This window comes from Macaca thibetana, chromosome 16 (assembly GCF_024542745.1).
Source record: "Macaca thibetana thibetana isolate TM-01 chromosome 16, ASM2454274v1, whole genome shotgun sequence".
In the NCBI taxonomy this organism is placed as follows: domain Eukaryota; kingdom Metazoa; phylum Chordata; class Mammalia; order Primates; family Cercopithecidae; genus Macaca; species Macaca thibetana.
In genome coordinates, this window is record NC_065593.1 from 46,085,057 (window position 1) to 46,097,207 (window position 12,151).

At 41.7% G+C, this 12,151-nt stretch overlaps 2 protein-coding genes across 9 annotated transcripts in view; one reads left to right on the forward strand and one right to left on the reverse strand.

Annotated features, from left to right (window-relative positions):
- Nucleotides 1-12,151, forward strand: part of SNF8 (SNF8 subunit of ESCRT-II) — a 576,904-nt gene that overhangs the window by 489,922 nt on the left and 74,831 nt on the right. The gene's annotated exons all lie outside the window — the stretch shown is intronic.
- Nucleotides 1-12,151, reverse strand: part of IGF2BP1 (insulin like growth factor 2 mRNA binding protein 1) — a 53,577-nt gene that overhangs the window by 38,628 nt on the left and 2,798 nt on the right. The gene's annotated exons all lie outside the window — the stretch shown is intronic.

Here is a 12,151-nt window from a genome sequence, read left to right on the forward strand (position 1 = left end):
AAAGGACAGGCTGAGACTGACACCTAAGTTCTAACACCACTCAGATCCTTCTTCCACTTTGTTCAGCTTCCTCTCAGTGTATTATTTCATTCCAACAGAATTCCCATTTCCCATCTTAGCCACCCAGACAAGGGGAGAAAATTTGGACCCATCCAATCTCAATTTTCTTCAACTGACTTTATCTGCTAAGCTTACGCCCCACTTCCCAGCCCCTGCAAAAAAAGCTCAAGAAAACCTCCACCTCTCTGGGTATTGGAGGATCACCTGTTCCCAACCTTTTCTTTTTTTTTTTTTTTTTTTTTGGGACAGGGTCTCATTCTGTCACCCAGGATGGAGTGCAATGCCACCATCATAGCTTATTGTAACTTGAAACATGTAGGCTCAGGCAACCTTCCTGCCTCAACCTCCAGAGTTCGCACCTTCTAAGGGAGCTCAACTTTGGAAATAGAAATGCCTGAGTTTGAAATCCCAGTACTCCTACTTATTGAAGGTGTGACCTTAGTTCAGATTCTTCTGTAGAATGAAGATAATACCTTCAGAGTTCTTTGGGAGATTCGGTGAAGTAACAGCATGATCTGAGTAGATACTCAATAAATGCTCCTGCAATTGTAGACAGAACTCATCTTTTGAGCCTTACCACCTCACAGTGCTCAGAAGCAAAGATGCTCAATAAGAGAAATAAACAGGAGTGGCTGCCCTATTAACTGAGAGCCTCATTTCTGTGAATCCTCACTTAATGCCTCCCTCTTCTAGGTGAATGGTCTGCCCAAAAACAGCTTCCTGTCCATCCACAAGGCTGTATTTGTTTTTGTTTTGTTTTTTTGTTTCTTTTTTTGAGACACTCTCACTCTGTTGCCCAGGCTGGAGTGCAGTGGCACGATCTCGGCTCACTGCAACCTCTACTTCCCGGGTTCAAGCGATTCTCCTACCTCAGCCTCCCAAGTAGCTGGGATTACAGGTGCACGCCACCATGCCCAGCTAATTTTTGTATTTTTAGGAGAGATGGGGTTTCACCATGTTGGTCAGCCTGGTCTCGAACTCCTGTTCTCAGGTGATCTACCCGCTTCAACTTCCCAAAGTGCTGGGATTACAGCATTTTGTATTTTTAGTAGAGACGGGGTTTCAATGTTAGCCAGGCTGGTCCACGAGGTTCCTCTTAACCCATTCCTATATTTTTTCTGCCTTGCCTCCAAAACCTAGATTAGCTCTAAAGCCTCCCTCCTCTATTTTTGTTCCTGAGTTTGTGTGCCTCCCATTTTAGTGCGTGGACTCCTGGACTCTGTACTCTCAGCTTTTCCTGGATTTAAAGTGAAAATGCTGGAGGGCAGAGACTTGGCCTTGTACCTCTCTCTTTTGGGAGCCCTCTCAACCTCTATGTCTCACTTCCCCACCTGAAAAAACCCAATAATGCTAAATAAAAACTCAATAAATAATCAGTATTTAATGCAGGAAAGGGACACACAAAGGCTTCCATTTTCTTTAGAATGAAGAGGTGACCGAAAAAGTAAAACTGGCAATAGTTTTTAAACGGCCATTTTTTTTGAATCCCAGCACTATTTACTGGAAATGACCAGAGGGAAGGAGGAATGGGTAATTTATTATTTGATGGGTACAGAGTTTCAATTTTGCAAGATGAAGAGTTCTAGAGATAGATAAAGGTGATAGTTACACAACAATGTGAATGGTTTTTTGTTGCTTTTTTTTTTTTGAGATGGAGTTTTGCTCCTTTTCGCCCAGGCTGGAGTGCAGTGTCGCAATCTCAGCTCACTGCAACCTCCACCTCCTGGGTTCAAGCAATTCTCCTGCCTCAGACTTCCGAGTAGCTACAATTACAGGCTCACGCCACCACGCCCGACTAATTTTTTTATTTTTCGTAGAGACAGGGTTTCACCATGTTGGCCAGGCTGGTCTCAAACTCCTGACCTCGGGTGATCCACCCACCTCGGCCTCCCAAAGTGCTGGGATTACAGGCGTGAGCAACCGCGCACAGACATGAACGTTTATGTCACTAAACTATATACTTTAAATGGTTAAGGTGTTAAATTTTACCTTTTTGTGTATTTTACAATTTTTTTTTTTTTAGATGGAGTTTTGCTCTTGTTGCCCAGGCTGGAGTGCAATGGGACGATCACAGCTCACTGCAACCTCTGCCTCCCAGGTTCAAGAGATTCTCCTGCCTCAGCCTCCAGAGTTGCTGGGATTACAGGCATGCATTACCATGCTCAGCTAATTTTTGTATTACTACAGACAGGGTTTCACATGTTGGCCAGGCTGATCTTGAACTCCTGACTTCAAGTGATTTGCCCGCCTTGGCCTCCCAAAGTGCTGGGATTACAGTGTGAGCCACCGTGCCCAGCCTAAAAATATTTTTAAAAATATATATATATATTTATATATAGATAGATAGATATATACACACACCAAGGATAAAGAGAAAAACCCACAAGTTTCCAAAGAAAAAATATCTGAAATATCTGTTAAATTATATTTCTAGCAGGGCACGGTGGCTCACGCTTGTAATCCCAGCATCTTGTGGGGCTGAGGTGGGTGGATAACCTGAAGTCAGGTGTTCAAGACCAGCCTGGCCAACATGGTGAAATCTGTCTCTACTAAAAATACAAAAATTAGCCGGGCATGCTGGCGCACACCTATAGTCTTAGCTACTTGGGGAGATGAGGCAGGAGAATCGCTTGAACCCAGGAGGCAGAGGCTGCAGTGAGCCAAGATGGCACCACAGCACTCTGGCCTGGGCAACAGAGCAAGACTCCACCTCAAAAAAACAAACAAAAAAAAAATTATATTTCCTTCCATCTGCACTGTAAGATCAGGGTCTTTCACTTGTTCCTCATTGTATTTCTAATACCTAAGCAAAAGGCATCTCATGCAATAGTAGACTCTTAATGGATAAAAGTAACTGGATGAATGTATGCATGTATGAATCAATGAATACATTAGAGGTACCAATTTTTGCAGCAATATGCAAACTATCACAGAAGTCTGCAGCGTCTTATTAAATGTTTTCTCCCATGGCTTTTCATTGTAAATATATATCTTTAAGTTATTTTTCAAACAGCCAGTGACTGAGTGGCAAGGACCCCACACACACTCCCAGGCTATAGTTGCTAACCATGGGGCTTTTAAGAGAAGAGAGCAAAGGAGTTTGGACCTAGACAGACAGCATTCCTCTTTTAGTTAGAAGTTTAAAGGAAACTACTCATTCAAGATGGCCAGCAAGAGGGGCAAGGGTAGAAGAGTGGAACAAAGATTATCTCACAGAAATATTAGAGGTTTGTGAAGATCATTCTGTTCCACCTCCTGCCTACACCCAGAGCTCATTCTGGACAGGAATCACTCCACTCTATTCTAAAAAGCAGCAGCATATCTTAACCAAATAGTAATAAATATAGAGAGGAAGAAAACCCTATAGATAACCTCAGTCAGCTAGATTTTAAATAAATTTAAATAAGTTTCAGGAAGACCCTTAACAAGAGTACATTCTTCTGAATCTAGCTGCTTCCTCAGCCAACATCCTAGTACATCTAGTCTTTGTTTGGAATACACTGGCTGCAGCCACCAACAACCATGTCTCTCTGTGAAGAATTATCTTTGCCCTTCAATTTATTTACTTTTTTTTTACTTTTTTTACTTTTTTTTTTTTTGAAATGGAATTTCACTCTTGTCACCCAGGCTGAAGTGCAATGGCACAATCTCTGCTCACTGCAACCTCTGCCTCCTGGGTTCAAGCAATTCTCCTGCCTCAGCCTCCCCGGTAGCTGGGATTACAGGTGCTAGCCACCACGCCCAGCTAATTTTTGTATTTTTAGGAGAGACGAGGTTTCACCATGTTCGTCGGGCTGGTCTCGAACCCCTGATAGGTGATCCACCCGCTTCAACCTCCCAAAGTGCTGGGATTACAGGCATGAACCACTGCGCCTGGCCTGCCCTTTAATTTAGAACTTCGTCTCCAAATCCTGCCAAAGCAACTGGTCTCTATTACAGTTGGAGGTTCTCCTCCCAAGCAACTTAGAGACCTTAAGGAGGAAGTAGAATAAATATTTCTAACTTTGAATAGACATCCTCAACAAGTTTACTCCACCCAAAAGCTCCCATTTCAGTTCCTGTCTCCCCTCATTTTCTCCTCCTCAGAGTCCCTAACGGAAAGTTGACGAGCCCCAAGCAATCCCAAATGCCACTCTAGAAAGAGGCAACACACATCATTCTGCATAAACTAATTGTAAAACCCTTTATAGTAAATGATTAAAGTCACAAGCCTGTTAAAAGACTGAAAACCACATCCGGATGAGAAGCCCTTTTCCTCCCCATCCCAGTAAGAAGGTTCAACCCTTATTCCCAGGGCTGGGGCTGTGGACCTGTGTGTATGTATGTGTATGCATCCACCCATGTGCCTGCATTACGGCATGCAGCCTTTGAGCAGAGAGCTGAAATGAAGAAGTGGGCATAAAAGTGGGTTCTGTGTGCATCTTTGGGAATTGGTTCCAGACCAGGGAACCAGGGAGAGAATGTGAGGACACTACAGAGGCAGAAGAAGTAGGGAACAATGTGTGCAGTCACCCCTGGGTATCTAGGGATCCCCAGTTCCTGAATGCCTATTTTGTTAGCTTACCAAGAGCAGGACATGAAAATAAACATACCCATCCCAGCAGAGGGGGGACATCGCTCTCATTTCTTCCTTCCTCAGACCCCCAGGAGGATTCATACAGTCCCTTTCATCCTGAATTCTTACAACACCTACCTTATATGCAGAGGTAGTTCCCCTCTTACCAATGTCCCTACTCTACATGTACCTTTCACAGTAGCCCTAAAGTGTGAAATTTCAGCTAGGAACCTGGACCAAGTTCAGGGCATAAATGGTAACAGAATAAATGGCCTGTTTCCCCTAATGAACAATTAGTAGCATTATCTGCCATGCTTGCCTCATCTCTCCAAGCCTTCTGTCTCAGAGAATGTACTGGGGGAATCTATAATCTAGGGGCTCTGTGGGGTTGCCCTGGTGAGCTTCATCTCTCTCCACTAAAAGATGGCTTTTCCTTTCAACATACAGGTAGAGTTACCAAAGCACCCTACACACAGACCCCCTTCAACATGCCTAGCCATCACTGTTCCTAGTGCCTTAGATATATAGCCCAAGCTGACACACACAGTTCAAACACAAACTCTCATGGACACATTTTCAGGCATCTGTACACTTGATCAGTTCTAATACTCATGGAGCTTACCACAGCTATATGGGGCAGAGTAGGATACAACTGCAAAGCTTCAAAGGAGGACAAACAATGGCTAGGGCAGGAGTGAGAGAAGTCAATATCTACAACAAAATAGTAACAATAAGAGCTATTGTGTACTACTATTAGGACCACCTCTTTACAGTTACAGAAATTGAGCTCAAGCTTTTAAACCCTGAATGCTCCTGGGAGGAAGACCTTTCCTCCAGACCCCAGTAAAAGATGAGTGAGAGACCTAGGGTAGGTCATTAAGACTCTGACCTAACAGCACTTCTACCCTCCTGGAGTCTTAAGAATTTTGAATGATTCCTTTCCTCCTCATTCCTCTTTGCCAAAGAGCTCAGACCACACAAACAACCATTACACACATATTTCTGAATTCTCTGATTTCTCCGCTTAAAGATCCTAACTATATCCAATCAACTAAACTAAACTATCCAATCAAATTTCACTCAGACTTAACATTTTCCATTTCAAGTGGCCAAAACATCCAAATGAGTGACTGAGTTGGTTTCTGTTTTTATTTGAGACACAGTCTCGCTCTGTTGCCCAGGCTGGAGTGCAGTGGTGCGATCTCAGCTCACTGCAACCTCCACCTCCCAGGTTCAAGCAATTATCTGGCCTCAGCCTCCCGAGTAGCTGGGACTACAGGCATGCACCACCACACCTGACTAATTTTTGTATTTTCAGTAGAGACAGGGTTTCACCATGTTGGCCAGACTGATCTTGAACTCCTGGCCTCATGTGATCTTCCCTATTCGGCCTCCAGAAGTGCTAGGATTGCAGGTGTGAACCACCAGGCCTGGCTTGAATGAGTGATTGAGTTTTTAACTAAAATTAATTCAAAATGGGCCGGGCGCGGTGGCTCAAGCCTGTAATCCCAGCACTTTGGGAGGCCGAGGCGGGCGGATCACAAGGTCAGGAGATCCAGACCACAGTGAAACCCCGTCTCTACTAAAAATACAAAAAATTAGCCGGGCGCGGTGGCGGGCGCCTGTAGTCCCAGCTACTCAGGAGGCTGAGGCAGGAGAATGGCGGGAACCCGGGAGGCGGAGCTTGCAGTGAGCCGAGATCGCGCCACTGCACTCCAGCCTGGGCAACAGCGTGAGACTCCGTCTCAAAAAAAAAAAAAAAAATTAATTCAAAATGAAAAAAAAAAAATTGAAGTTCTCCTTAATCCTCTTTTCATAAGGAAATGTGGAGAGGACTGACTAGAATCCACTAACCAGACGCGATAGAAAGGAAGAGAAAATGCAGAGCTTCCCCTCTTCTCCTGCCTCCTCTATTATGGGATTTTTCTCCACAACCCTCCTCTAAACTATACGCAAAATTTCCCAGCCATCCCATATCAGACACATCCCTTACATGCCTTCCAGCCACCAAAATGCCACTTGTCTAACAACCAGACTTGTCCTAAGGGGTCTTGAAAATATCTGCATAATCCACTCAAAACTTCTCTTAATCATCCAGCTGTATGCTCTCTATTTCAGTCAAAAGCAGTTTGCTTATGATCAGCCATGCTCATGGGAATGTGGATTTCTGCAAAAGGACTGCATTTCTGATGGTGTTTGTTCTGCACACAGTTACATTTCAGTGTGTTGCAATCAGGGTTTTTCCAACTGTATGTATTAAAAGTATGAGGTCCAAACCTACTTTTCTGTGATTTACCTGTAATCAACACATATTCTGTCAGTCGACTATGGTTAGAGCAAAAGTTTGTTCCAGCCTGGTGTATTACTGCAAATCTACTGTGCTGCAAGGTAGTAAGCAGGTGTTACAAAGTTCGCTCTGCAATAAATTTTAATAGTAGGATGACCCCCTCTTCTATCCACTAATAAGTAAATAGTCCCCTCTGATTAAAAGCTGAAGGGCCATCCCAAGTTCTCCTAGTAGAATGAAGTCACTACCTGGGGACTAAATAGCTTCCTGCTGGCATTGTCTCCTTGCTATGGTGTGTATCAGGTGTTACCTTACAGGATCATTTTTAACCAAACCATCGGTAACCAAATGGGCATACACTTTCTTGAGTACAGGTTTGAGAGACCTTTCCTTCTGCTTTTTGTTTTGACACGCATTTAAAAGGTAGAGGGGAGGAGAGGAAAGGTGGAAATGGATGGGGTGCAGTTTTATACTAACATGGAGTCGAAGACTGGCTGAGACCCTGAGAAAGATGCTCAGAGCCTTGCCAGTGGCCAACTGGAAGGCCTGTTGTCTCTCTTTCACAAGATAAACAAAATCCATGGATAGAACCTCTGACTACTATTACTGCCTCTGTTATTGTTTCGGTCAGCCTTCAAGACCTGTGGACAGACACAAACAGCTCATTTTGTAAAGATTGCAGGTTACTTAAATTGACACTTAACTCTTTAAGGTTCTGTTTCTCAGGCCAAGACCTCAGCTACTGGGAGAGAGCAACAGCTACTTGCACTTCCATTTTCTCTCCAACTCTCTCATCCTATTTTCCCTTTACCCACTCTTCCTCTCTTTTTGCCTCTTTTCACTTCACATTTACCCACTGGCTTTTTGCTTTAGAATGGAGAGCTCTTGAGGCAGCCCAGGTGCTGGAAAGGGTCTGCAGCCCGCAGCCGGTGGGGGGAACCCTTTCGTGGGGTATCTGCTGCAAGGTTTGCGATCTGGGGGTTCCCAGGACTAAGGCGCGCCACAAGCAGCCTGGGATCTCCAGGGGTCTCAGGGATCTGAGAGGGGAAGTCCTCTTCGGAGACCCAGGCCAGCGGATGTTCTCTGTCAGGGGCTTGTTAAGAGAAGGCAGGCGGGCGGCCCCACCTCAGAGCGAGCCGAGATTGCCGGGCTGGGACTGGCGCGGGGGCGGGCGGGGAAGGTTAGGGCCGCCGGGCCGGGGCAAGCGCTCCAGGAAGAGCCTCCAGCGCCGCCGCCACTTTCCCTCTTCTCTCTTTTTCAAAGGGGAAGGGAAGGCAGGCAACTCCAAAAGCAAATATAGCCTTGCCCTGCGCTGAGTCTACCACCCGTCTCGTCTCCGACCCCTCTCCCGTGGGTAACACTGTGAGCCTCCAGCCGCTCCCCTTTAAAAGGGAAGCGGGAAATCCACCCAACCCCGTATCTCCCCTCCCTCCCTCTCTCCCTCCCCCCTCCCCGTCTGGAATTTCCAAGCCGGGACTAACTCGTCTGATTTCTCCAGTCTCCCCCGCTGCTTTTTTCCTCCCCTTTTCTTTCCCTAACACTCCCATCCCAAATTCTAAGCTGCACTTTCTGGAAGACATTAGCCACATTTCAAGAATCTTTTAAGAGAATGGGGAACGAACAAGACTTAATTTAAATTCTAACAGCTGGGAAAATGTCCGTTCTTCAAATGCCTTTGGTTTATACATTTATTCTAACAACCCCATCACCACCATTACCACCCCACACACAAAAATCAACAGATCTAACCACTAAATAACTCTTCACAAAACCTTTAAACTTCAACAAATAGCACTTGCTGTTCCCCACTTCTCACTCAACTAAACCAGACCTGAATTTTAAAATGTTTTAAAATTGTATACTCACTAGACTATCTCAATAGTATCTTGTCAACTGGCTGCTACACATTATAGTATAAATACACTCTTAAAAAGTAAGCCTTAAAAGTACCCACACACATAGATTAAAATGATACATATTAAGGTAATTTTAAAAGATTAGAAGCTCAGAACCTTTGAATCAAGGTTCCTCCAATTGCTAATGTCATGTATTTCATCTCTGAAACATAATTATAAGAATTTTTTTTTCCACCAAAAGCTGTGCCATTAAAACTTTAAAAAACTTTACCTTTTCAACAATTAACAATACTTTGAATAAATTAGTGATGGGAATTGCAGTTCTTCCCCTTTTTTACTAAAAAGTTCTCCATCTGAGAAGCCATTATGGTAAAATTTCATCTTTTTAATTTGGGTCAGAAAAATAAGGGGTTCTAGAAACCTACAATTCTTCTAAGGGACTTAGCTGCCACTGCCTTAGTTGCCACTGCCTTCTAAGGGACTTAGTTGCCACTGCCCTTAGGAAACTCTCATCTTGAAATACTGACCACCCAAATGAGAACAGTTAAGGACTTCTACCAGCAGTGAAGGAAACTAATTTATGAATTTGCAAAGTTTAATTTTTAGGTGAAAATTAAAATAGGGAAAGAATGTACCCCAGTTTCCACCTTTCCTCCAAACAGTGCACAAAAACTTAACATTCAACCATTTTTTTCACTTATGTAAAGCAAAAAAAAAAAAAAATTCTAACCTAATATTAATAAGAAAACCTTTTTAAATGAGTAATCAATTGTTTCTACTTCAAACTTTCTTGTTGAATAGCAGTCACATGTATCTTTTACCTCTTATGAGTTAAAAACTTTTTCATTTGGATACTAATCCATAATTACAACCATTAAAGTAAAAGTGCCTGAAAACCCTGCTGCTCTAATAGTTTTCATTCCCTTGTTTTTTAACCCCTCTTCATTCATTTTCAGCCCCAAAGTACAAGGTGGGTTTGTTTTTGTTTTTGTTTTCTTAAGTGCAAATCCATTTCTGAAGGCAATTTTTAGGTTGTTTTGAAAACGTTTAGTGATCCAGTGATTTCTTCAGAACCTCGAGAAACCATTGTTAAAATATATTTAAAATATTTTTTGCCATTTATAAGACATCCCTTCACAGATTTTTAAAGCTGTTAACTTCAGAAAATTAAACTGTAAAAATAGTAATCAAGTTTGGACACTTTCTTTTGAGAGTTCTCAATTTTATGAATGGTTTATAAAACTAATTTTGTTTAATAGGTGGAAATTTAAGGGAGCTAGCCCACCTCATTTTAAGTCAACACAGAGGAAAAGGAAAGAAGGACCATTAATCTGCCTAAAGAAATCACCAAACTTAGAATTCCTTACTGTGAACACATTTCACCTTTAAAAAAATGATTCAGTGCATCTCTTTCATTTTTTTCTTAACAGTAACACCTTTTATTTTGATGACACCAGTTGACAGTGAATATGCTATCTTTAGGTCACATTCCTCTAGAAAAAGGCACACCACAGTGGCAAGCGTAACAAAGGTTTAATTCCCTTAAAAAGCAAATCATGTCTCAAAGTAATCAAGTCACACTAAAATGGTACCCCCTTTACCTCAACTACTCCTCGGTCTCTCAGAATAAAACATATACAAGCCCTTTCCACAACTGTTTTTAAATGTATTTGGTTTTTCTCTTTTGTCTCAATATCTGGCAGTGAACATAAACAAATTCTCAACAAACAAGCACAAATTGTTAACCAAATTCCAACACTAAAAGGGGGTTTGAGATGGTGATCTCTGAGAAATTTAATATCACCTCATTTAAAAAATTCAAGCTAATTGCTCTTTTCAGTTGAAATGCATAGTGTTCGGCCTCTTGAGTTCTTAAAAAGGTACAAATTATATGTATCAAATTCAAACTGAGAACAAAATACATTAAGAGGTATTGTTATAGCATATCTTTTGTTTGATTTCCCCCTCTTAAAAAAACAAAACCACCAGGAACATTTAGTTGTTGGGTTTTTATGAATTATCTTAGAAACTGAAATCATAGTTCATTTGGAACTGAATGCCTCAAGAAGAGTTCATAAGGAAAATACAAGAGTACATATATACACAAAATATTATTTGTGTAGTTCATTTTGCTTAGAATGTGTTAGTCATAATTAACTATTTCCTGTTCTATACATCCATGAGATGATGGAAAAAGTCAGTAACAAACCTAACTGACGAAATACTTTTCAGACACAGACTAAAGACACATACCACAACATACTTCCTCAAAGACACAAAATGATAGAGCAAACTGACTTAATGAAAACAAACTCTTTCTTTTTTAAATCTTGAAACTTCAAAAATTGATTCATTCTAGAAAAATGAAGTGCCTTCTCACCACCAACCAAAATAAAAAGCAAAGAAAACACAATTGACTCAATGTTTGGGCTAAAAAAATTATTTCAGGAAGGGGGAGAACACACAAAAGATCTAATTTAATATGGGTGTGGACAGAGATTTTTTTTTACCCAGTCTTCTCACAAACCCCCTCTCCATTCCAACTCAAAAAAGAGCCCTCAGTAATGCATTTTGGAGGGAACAAGAAGGAGCCTAGAAATGGCTTAAAAGCAAGCAAATGGCTTGGGGAAAAAGATTCATAAATACAGGGCACCATGAAAAAATATAAATGTTTTGAGTTCCATTTCATCACGTTTTGCCATTTCTCTTGCTTTTCACTTTATTCCCTAAAATTTAAACCATCCTCAAGAGCAAAAGAAAAAATTCATTTATCTTAGAATTCCATTTATTCTGGATATTTTTCATCAACACTCAGCTTTCAGTTCAAATATCCATATCCTTTTCAATAAACCTGCTGGTGTCAGTGTATCTTCCTTGGTCACATCTCCAGAAAATGTTTCAAAATAGCAAGTAAGACTTCTTTTCTTCCTTCCCATTTTATTACCTCTTTACACCTAACTCTAATTGCCTTTCCAATAACACTATATTTTAAGCATTTGAAGTTAAATCGCAAGCTCTATAAACGTAATAACAAGCCATATTGATCTATAGACACAATAGTTCCAAGTTACTTAAATATCAAGATAAACCACTAAATAGATTTTTATCTTACATTATACTTTCTAGGCCCTCTTAATCGTCCCCCAAAAAAAGCAGTCACTATCCCCCATCTACCCACCCGGAAAAGGCCAGAGACTATTCTGAATTGTACCAAGTTTTCAGTTGAAATGGGGGGTGAGGAGGATCAAAGATTTACTGGGAGCTGCTTTTCAACTTGGGACATGAGAGCAAACTCTACACTGTCAACATGTTTAAAGTCTGATTTGAGAAAAGTGGAAAGACTCTGCCCTTACACTTCCCAGCCAGAGTTCAAGGAAAGATTTCAGAGTTCAA